This window comes from Podarcis melisellensis (assembly GCF_964234715.1).
Source record: "Podarcis melisellensis genome assembly, chromosome: 10".
NCBI classification, from domain to species: domain Eukaryota; kingdom Metazoa; phylum Chordata; class Lepidosauria; order Squamata; family Lacertidae; genus Podarcis; species Podarcis melisellensis.
Genome location: NC_138542.1, coordinates 45,263,658 through 45,274,297, shown reverse-complemented (window position 1 = coordinate 45,274,297; position 10,640 = coordinate 45,263,658). Strand labels below are relative to the sequence as shown.

Sequence of the window (10,640 nt, the reverse complement as noted above, 5' to 3'; positions counted from 1 at the left end):
ATGAACCTGTTCCTTGCTTCATGGATGGAGGATTAGTACCCCTCCAGATATTTACAGGGCTGCACCTCCCATCATTTCTGACAATGAGCAATGATGGCGGGGACTGATGGAAACGGCAGTCTGGCAACTGGGGGGGGGCACAGGTTCCCCACCTCTACAGCAAGCTTCCTTCCACTCACTTGTCAGTCAGATACACTGCTACTCTTCTGCATCTGGAACAGGAGAAGAATCCTCCTAGATCTGGCCAAAGGTCCATCTAGTTCAGCATCTGGTTCTCACAGTGGCTAGTCAGATGCCGATGGGAAGTCCACAAGTAAGATTAATGCAATGGCATTCTCCCTTGTGATTCCCAGCAACTGGTATTTATGTGGAGTTGCTGCACTAGTCCACTGGAGATAAATGTGGTTGGGACATAACTGTTAGTTTTAAATTGATATTCTGCCCTTCATCTGAGGATCACTTGTAGCCGAGTAAGATTGTCTTCCATGAACACATTCTTAACAGTGAGTCTGTGAGTGACTGGAGGCCAGTTCTGGATCCCCATGTCCTTCCACAGTGGGGACATAGGTTTCCAGGTGGGAGTTGATCACAATGAGGGTTTGCCAAGTGTGCCTTCCTCTTAGCATATTTCTCCTTTTCACCCTGAGTTTGTGCTTCTTCAAAGTCCATGACACCTTTAGTAAAGGCTGTTCTCCAACTGGAATGCTCACAGGCTAGTGTTTCCCAGTTATCCGTTCTTACGTTACCTTTTTTTTAGATTTGCCTTGAGAGCCTCTTTAAACCTCTTTTGTTGTCCACCGGTATTTTGCTTTCCATTCTAGAGTTGGAAATAGAGTAGTTGCTTTGGAAGATGATAATCAGGCATCCGAACAACAGGACCAGTCAAACAAAGTTGATGTTGAAGAATCATTGTTTTGACACTGGTAATCTTTGCTTCTTCCAGTACACTGGCATTAGTTCACCTGTCTTCCCAAGTGATATGTAATTTTTTTCAGAGACACCGTAGATGGAATCTTTCAAGGAGTTGGAGATGGTGTTTATAAGTGGTCCATGTTTCACAACATACAGTAAGTTTGTTAGTACAATAGTTTTGTAAACAACCATTTTGGTTTCCCTGCAAATGTCCCGGTCCTCAAACACTCTGCACTTCAATCGGAAGAAAGCTACACTCTCAGAGCTCGGCCGTTGTGGAAAGATAACTGCCCAGATAGGAGAAGTGATCACTTTCCAATGTTACACCACTGGGTTGGATTTGTGGCACTGCAGAGGGGTGGTTTTATGCTTCTTGATGCAGCACTTTTGGTTTTGTGGATAGTGAGTGAAAGGCCAAGTTTTCTGTAAGCTTCTGTGAAGACATTTAGGATGGTTTGAAAGTCATCCTCTGAATGTGCAGACATTATGTTGTCATCAGCATACTGAAGCTCTACGACGGAAGTTTTGGTAACCCTACTCTTTGCTTTCAGCCTTCTCAGATTAAAGAGCTTTATGTTTGATGATCACAGGGCAGTTAACACTATAAAAACACAAAAATTATCACATAATAACAAAACAGTAAATCCCACCCCCAGTTTAAAAGGCCATCGTTTGTTTAATTAGCCAAAGGCCTAGGAGAAGAGGAATGTTTTTGCCTGGCAGCTAAAGATATGGAAAGGACAGCATTCTACACATGGAGAGCCATTACAGAAAATACCCATTCTTGTGTTTCTATCCTCTGAGTCTGAACCTCCCATGGAGGGGGCACACAAAGAATGGGCTCAGATAATGATCACAGAGTCTGGGTTTGTTCATATGGAGAGAGGTGGTTCTTGAGGCATTGCAGTCCTGAGCTGTTGAATGCTTTATAGGTCAAAACCAGCACTTTGAATTGGGCCCAGAAATAAATTGGCAGCCAATACAGTCAGGAGCATATTAGTGTTATATGCTCAAACTATCTTGTTCTGGTGAACATCCTGTCTGCTGAATTTTGCACCAGACTGTTTTGTTCAGAACTGATCTTCAGTCTCTGAGTAGGACTTCCAGGAGCCTTCAGAATTTTTTGTGACCTTGCACTGCCATTATTCATGCTGCATGTGCAGAAATGCCAAATGTACACTCAGGTGCTATAAAGTCACTAATGTTGCTGTTCTCACTTCAGGTCAGCAGAATTGTAGCCTTCTAATGTTGCAGTAGCAATCTTGCCCATAGAGCTGGTGCAAGAGCCTCATATTGTACTTCATTCCAGTCTTGTATATATTTGAATTGAAAAAGGGTGACACCATTTCCTGGATTTGCCACTGGAGAGCAGGAAACAGCATGGCTACATATTCTAGGCTTTCTGTACATAAATGCAGCACCCAAAGAGGGATAGATAAGGGTTTTTTGACAGGAAGATTGGAACGATTGCTGCCTAATACAGGAAGCAGTCATGGTTATATAAATTCCTCCATTATATCCAGCTCTCGTGGATAGTCTGGATTTCTGAAGTGCTCCAGTCTTATTTAGATGTGTGACTGTGCCCTTCCAGTATATTTCAATGGAACTTGGTCTGTTTTGCACAGCAGAATATAGCCCACCCACCTCACCAAACTGAAAACAATAGCAGCCATTTTCTTTCTCAGGAACATAGTAAAGGATTAAGGAAGGGCAGCTGAATTGATTCCTGTTGCTCTGTAACCATTCCAACCTTCTTGCAAACTGCAATCTGGAGACCATTTGGACAGCACAAGGCCCATTCATTTGGTCAGGACTTGTGCCAATAGCACTTTCATGTGGCTGCCTGTTTGTACAACACAGTTCCAGACCAGACCAAAGGGAGATTGACAGCATTATGAAGAAGGGCCGTATCCCTCTTCCTGTCACAGCTTTCTTTATTGGCATTTCCAAGACTAAAGAACCAGATTGTTGCTTTTCCAGACTGCTAATCCAGTGTGTCAGAAGTGCCTCCATCTACTTTACATGCTATGGTAGAAATGGTGCCTGCAATACTGGATAAAATGGCTGCTTACTCCATGTTCCTCTTCTCACAAAATGCTTCTCGGGTTCTACATGAAGAAAACAGAATGCACCTCAAGTGGCACCAGGAAGGAATCTTCCCCAAACTTTGAATTATCTGAAGGGGGTCTAGCTTGAAAAAATTGGAGGAGAGATTACCTGGTTGGGGGGAAAAATGCATTTTTGCATTCCAAAAGAAGATAAACTGACAGATTTCAAATCAGCCACCATGAACATCCCAGTTCCTCTATCTGAAAAAACAATAAAGAACATTACCCCCAAAAAGTTAATTGTGTATTCTGACTGAACATAGAATTGACATAAGATAATACCCCATGCTGTATAATTGATGTACTGTATTTTGTAATTAATGTTATATATACTGTTTATGGAAGGAAACCTTTCAAGGGCAAAACACACATACTCATGCTTTTTAGCTTCCTAGGGGGCCTCCAAAGGAATTCGCAATCATACCCACCTCTGCATATTTCTCAGGAATATTTCCATTGATACTTTATTGTTCCCTTCAAAACCCCTCTTCCAAAACATAATAGCCCCTTGTTCATGTCCATGGTCCTTTATGCTCCCCTTTCACCCATCCTCATTATTTCCGCTGTCCTTTAATCATTCTCTTCAGGGCATCTCCTGCCTCTCTTCCCCTCCACCTCCACCTTGTCCAGGTTAAATATCCCCCTCAGGATATCCTTTCCCCAAACTCCATTTGGCATGCCATCCTTCCCTCACATTTCCCTCAGAACTTCCTCACCAATTCTCATTCTCTTTTTCAGTCCCTCCCCAGTCATCACCCCCAATACCCCCTTTATTGTATCCCATTATTCTCCTCAGGAGCCCCTTTTCCAGGTCCTGACCTCCTTGTTCTCCCTGTTATTTCCCTCAGGAGATTCAAGACCCCTTTCTTTTCTTTCAGGTTCCCTTCTGCCCCCATCAATTTAGCCACTCCCTTTATTGTTTTCTTGCAAGAGACATTCACTTGCACTTTACCCTTCCTTCCTTCCTTCCTTCCTTCCTTCCTTCCTTCCTTCCTTCCTTCCTTCCTTCCTTCCTTCCTTCCTTCCTTCCTTCCTTCTCTCCTCGCCTTGCTTCAAATGGGTACTTTTGTTGCCCTGTTTGATCTCCCCTGCCTGTCCCTCTACTGCCCATTTTTTACTTAACAAATTCTAAATAAGCTTTCCCTGTTAAAAGGATTTATGGCTGGTTGCCTGCTCTTCATGCTGGGCCATAGAACTATAATGGTGAGAACATGCTGTTATAAATTTATTGGTGTCCCCCTTCCCACATCCTGGTTTTAAAAGAGGAAGCAGCTACATTAAAAATAAATAAAAATCCAGCACTCTTGAGCTGCTCAGATGATACAGCTTGACTGACTAGCTATCTCAGGGATCCTGGATGATGTCAGCTCCAGAGGGTCATCAAAACTGAGATAAATCATTTTGGTATAAAATGCATGTTACCAAATATTTCTTGTGATACAGCAGGGAGTCTGAAAATATGAAAGACTGCCCAAGACTCTAGGGAAGTATTGTCAGTCAGACTAAGCAGTACTTGGCCATATGGACCAATAGTCTGACTCAGTATAAGGTTTATAAAGTCCATTGAGGAATTATTTCTGCTAACAAGGGATCCTAGAGTCAGTTAAACGTATCACAGTGATTTTGCTCAATTTTATTTACAGAAGCCTCACAAAGAGATTGCCAGTGACTGCAAATTCTGAGATTTCCTATTACCCTGGGTTAGAAAGCAAAATCCCAAAGCTATTAAAGCCTCGAGCCTGTCTAAAATCAGTAGCTGAGCCACTCAACTCCCAAAAATGGTTCCACTCTACCATAATGGTTCAGTATAGCAGTAAACACATTCCATAGGCATTAAATTAATCATTAATTCTACACACACACTCTTGTTTTGTATTTATTTACATTGGGAACTTGCTTTCACCTTTCTACAATGCCTAATTGTATTGGGCAGTTTTACAAACATTTCACGATAATGATGGTCATTATAATAACAACAATCAGGGTAACGCATGGGAATTAAGTCTTTGTTCTCTGGTTCCTAAATTTGACTAACAAAATGGCTTCCCTTCGGGATCCACTCTGTTGGTTCCCCTCATACAATGTGCTGTGCTGTTCTCTACACTCACAACTAGCAGACTAGAGACCTTCGGCTTCTGTGACTGGCCATGGCTGTCTCAAAAGCACCCGTCTCCTTTCTCAAAATTAAATTATTTATCATTAATTCCTTTCAGACTGAAGCTTTTTATCTCACCAAGCAGAATCTCCTTCAGCAAGGGTGAAATGCAGTGTACCAGAAAAGCACTCAAAAGGAACAACAACTATCAGCATCATACTTGGAAAAGTCCCATCTCCCTCCCACAATTACATTTCTAAAAAACAAAATAAATCAAAGAATGCAGCAATCCCATTAACAGCATTCTCCAGAAAACTGCATACTGCGTCATCAGCTCCCAAAATGAATATTTCTGTTTGAAAGCACTGTGACATATTTTCGCATGACTGGAACACATAAGTATATAAGTTTATGGCTTTGCAGAGGTGGGGGTTAGAAATCTGCGTGGCTCTGATCACCTGGGACATGCATGACCCATGGTGTTGCAGAATCTGGCAGCTGGACTAGGATCCAAAGAAACAGAATTTATCAGCAAAGTTTCTCTCGTTTGCACAGCTGATTATGCAAAACATAAAAGCATCCAGTTCTAAGCAGCTGAGTGGTGGTTGTTGTTTTAAAAAAAACATTCTGCAAGCTGGACAGACCAGAAATAGATTTCTTTTTATCTATAATCAGAGCAGATAGGACAGCGTTAGGAAAACTACAGGGGAAATGAAGGTTGAGTGCAAACAGCATCACTTGATTATTGTCTCGGTTAAATGTTAGATGTGTATATTTTTTAAAAATAAACACATCAAATATATGCAAAGGAAAGACATGCCTTATTTACAATATTTCTATTCCATCCCCATGGAACTGACACAGTTAGAGGCTCCACAAAATATTTGTTCTGCAGTTGTAGAAAAACCAGTCTTTCAGTTTGGCAGCTCCCACACTTTGAAGCTCCCTGCCTATCAACATCAGGTAAGTGCCTTTGAAGGGCTCTTTTTGATACCTGCTAAAAACAATTTTTTTAGGGGTACTCTCATTTTCCTACTCATATTGAAATACAGTCCCTCAATGAGGCCAAACTTAGATTCACAAAATGGTTAGGGGTATGCGTACCCCTGCATACCCCCAGAAAAAAATCACTGCATAAATATATTAAAAATACCTGTTTTCAGCATTGTCTTTTATTGATTATTATTATTTTTAGGTTCTATTTTAGGGCTGCCATATGTCCAGGAATCGCTCAGAAAAATGGCATCCGGGTGGAAAACCTGGATGTATGGCAAGTTGGGCTATTTTTATAAAGAATTTCTTCAAAAATCAAAGAAAAGCGCCAACATTTGACCCCCCCCCGAAAATCTCAACAACTCTTCACTTTGGGGAATATGGCAGCCCTATATATTTACAACCAAGTGGTATATAAATGTTCTTAAATAAATCAAAGATTTCCCCCCAAAAGCCCAGATCTGTTTACAAAGGGTTCTCAGGGTGGTTTCCTTTCAGATACCAGCCAAGCCTAGGCTTGTTTAGCTTCAGATCACACCACTGTCTCCTGGACAGAAATAGTCTGGCCAGTTATTCATGCTCTAGTAGTGTCCCATTTAGATAGCATTAATGCATTTTGCATTAGGCTGCCTTTGAAAACTGTTTAGGAAATTCAGTTGGCACAAAACACAGCAGCTAGCCTAGAGTACAGGCTACGACTGGGTATTTGGAACACATCTTGCCAGTTTTAAAGCACCTGTACTGGCTCCCAATCTATTTCCAAGCACAGATCAAAATGCTAATTTTGACCTTTAAAGCCCTATGTAACTTAGTGACGGTGTGCACACCCTGGACTGCTTACTCCCAGATGACTGTCTAGAACTTGAGGTCATTTTCACAGGAAGTTTTTTGGAACTGTTTACCTTCAGTGGTAAGCTGACGGATGGAGACCCAAGAGATACAGCATTTCGCTGGCAGCACCTGCCTCTGGAAGTTTTGTGTGGTGCCAAACCTGGTGCTCTTTTGGCACCAGGTTAACACCTTTTTATTTGCTCGGGGCTTTTATATGTCTTTCTAAAATCTCTGCTTAGCTCTGGATTTATCTTGTTTTAACATCAGTTTTGTTGTTCTGATGTTTTTAATTTTGTTATAGCATTTCTATTTTTATCTGAACTGTTTTAATTATTGTTTTCACTGTTAGTCGCTCTAGGGATCCTAAGGGGTTGCAAAACAGGCTTAAAATGTTCCAGACAAACCAATGAACAAGACCTTAGGAATTTTCTGGGGTAAACAAAAATATATGTAGGCATTATTGAATTTTGTATGTCCTTTTATTTCTGAAAAGTAGCATTTATATCTGCAATTATGTACCTAATCATTTTGCACAAACTAGATTTAGCTCTGGAGTAGATTTGAACCCAATTCACAAAGAAGCCGTGGTTAGGTTTATTTGGGTCTTTATTTATTTAGTACTTATTCTGACTCAGAAAAGCATGTTATTTGACAGATCCCTGTGGCATATGCCTATGCCCACCATGAAATAAACACCAGCATTTAATATTGCAGAAATATGCCACCTTATTAATGACACCTGGGAAGGATTTGAGCTCCCCATGACTGGCATTTGTTTCTCATTGACTATGCATCAAATGTAGGAGTGAAGAAGGAGAGGGGGCAGCTGTTCAGCCATACAAAAGAAGGAATGGGCTGATTCTCTTTGGTAGAGGATTCACCCACTGGGTCTAAAACAGCATCTCCCCCACCTTCAATGGAGAACATTTGCATTCAGGTCTCAGCTCCAGTCCCTTGTGAGTGTGAACTTCCTGGCATCAGGACCAGCCTTCCTTTGTGTATGTGGTGCCTAGCAATCTCCCTTAATTGAAGCTTCTGTGAGAAATTGCAATAACAGATGCAAACAAAACACACTGCTGAGGGCAAGCAATTGTGAGGGTGTACTGCCAAACGGAAGCCTCAGAGATCAGCTCCACACAGGATATGGCTTGTCTTTGAGAACAAAGTCACAGAGATGCATCAGGGGTGCCAGGTTGCAACCTAGAGAACCTGTCTGTTGGCTTACAATTTCCCATGGAGTGAGAGGAGAGACTGTCTCTCTGAAGGGCCACAGCTCAGTTTGATATTTTGCATGTAGAAGGTTCCATGTTCACTGCTATCTAAAGTTTGAAAAAATCATTATGGAAAGACTTCTGACTGGAACCGTGGGGAACAGCCATATCAGAGGAGACAATACTAGATGGCAGGGGCGTAGCAAGGGGGGTGCGGTAGGTGCTGCCTGCCCCAGGTGTCCCCACTGCTTGGGGTGCTAAAATGGCAGGCAGCACTCACTGCGGGGCCTGCAGCATGCCCAAAACATGCGTCTCTCCTGGGAGTGACGTGGTGGCTTGAGTGCCCGCAGCTTCTGCGCTGCCCTGTTTGCCTGTTGCCTCCCCCTCAGCTGTAGGGTGGCCGAGTGGGAGGAGGCAGGCAGACTCCTTAGAGCAGCCTTTCTCAACATTTGGGTCCCCAGATATTGTTTAACTACAATTCCCATCACCCCTAGCTAGCAAGGCCAGAGCTCAGGGATGATGGGAATTGTAGTCCAACAACATCTGGGGACCCACAGGTTGAGAATCGCTGCCTTAGAGGCCCTGCGGTGCCCCTGCGGGTGGCTGGCCCTGCACCCCCAGGCGCCCAATCGGCTTGCTCCGCTGCTGCTAGATGGACCAATATTGTATAAGGTAACATAATCTATTAATACATACACAGCCCTGTCGTCTGTCTTCTGTCTGCTTTCATATGCGGCATTATGTACCAGGAGTCATGGGGAGACAGATGACAGGACTTTTAGTGCCCATAGCAGACAAATTTAAAGCACTATATAACCTTAAGCTCCAAAGATGGCCTGAGTTGCCACCCCAATGGACATTGCTCCATAGTGAGCCAACAACATCCCTGCCCAGGTGTTCTTCCTGAGCATGACTGTCCAACTCATGTAAGGGATAATCCTCACTCCAAACATCCCCTTGGGCTTTTTAGTTTAGATAAAAGGCAAGTAAGAGGTGACAAGGCAGAAATGTATAAAATTAGGCACAGCAAGGAGAAAGTGTATAGATAAAAGGGTTTTCTCCCTCTCGCATAACACGGGACTCATGGACACCCAACGAAGTTCAGTGTTGGAAGATTCAGAACAGATTTTTTAAAACGCTTTTTCGCACAGAACATAGTTAAACTGTGGACCAGGAGGCAGTGATGACCATGAACTTGGATGGCTTTAAATGGGGATCAAACAAATAAATGGAGGATAAAGCTATCAGTGGCTACTAGCTATGATGGCTAGACCCTGCCTCCGTGGCCAGAGGCAGTATCCACCTGAATGCCAATTGCTGGAAATCCCAGGAGGGGAGCGTTGGTTCAAGAAAAAACATAGGCATATCATAGAATTGAAGAGTTGGAAGGTACCTTAAGGGTCATCTAGTCCAACTCCCTGCAATTCAGGAACTTTTACTCATATTAGATCCGCTAAACTTAAGGGACCTAAGTTATTAATAGCCATTAATCTCTTTGAATAAAAGTTAGTTGAATACAAGCCTATCCCAGCAATGTAGGATCCCAGACATGACTATTGCAGAGATGAAAAGCAGACTGGGCTCCTAAACCTTTAATAATTGTGTAGAAAGAGGGAACCTCAGCCGGTGTAGTTTGTCATGCAAGGTTGATAGCATGCATGACAGGCAGTTCTGGCTAGGGTGGTCTGGTGCAACAGAGCTCCTGCACCTTTAATTGTTGCAAAGAAGTGGGGAATTGCAGAAGCTGTAGCTTTCTATGCAAACCACACCTGCTGACATTCCCTCTTCTATGCAACAATTAAAGGTGCAAGACCCCTGTGTACTGTTGCATCTGGCCATGCTAATCTTGGCTGCCCCACTGAGATCTATCTGCTCTGCTTCACATCTGCAGTAGCTCAGGCCTCTGTCACACCAGTCTTTGATTAACATATCTGTGTGGTGACCAGAGTACTTATACAGGTACAGCGTATCTCAATTCTGCAAGTCAAGTTGACCTGCCAAAAACCCTGTACAGTTATTAAAGGTGCAAGCACCTCCGTTCTTCTTTGTACTGTACTTGGTAATGTGTTGGTCCATAAGGGGGGGAAACCAGCCCCAACTACAGTAAGGCAAGATCTTTATTGGGAAGAAACAAAGTTTCACAGAAATGTGGCAAGCTTTTGACTTCTCTTCGTCAGGCAAGATGTTACACAAAGTGGGGCGATGACGACAAAGAGTACAAAAACCAGGCTGACGTAATAATAGCCATGAAATCAACTGTTCAAGCTGTCTGCAAAGAAGGTGGGACTGTCTGGTGTGACAGGCAATGAAAGCTCCTGGGTGTTTCATGAAACTGGACTTCTGAAAGCCATGACTAAGAGACTGCTCTATGAAACAGGAAGCCCCTGGACTCAGAACTAAATCCCAGAGAGGGTGCAAAATGCATCTTTTCAGGCAGCTAGTATTTGATTTAATTAGATTATCACTTGCCTGGGGTGTTACGTGTTACCG

At 42.9% G+C, this 10,640-nt stretch overlaps 1 long non-coding RNA gene across 1 annotated transcript in view; it reads right to left on the bottom strand.

The window, feature by feature from the left end:
• LOC309379503 overlaps positions 1–10,640 on the bottom strand; it is a 169,087-nt gene that overhangs the window by 59,492 nt on the left and 98,955 nt on the right. The window lies entirely within an intron of this gene.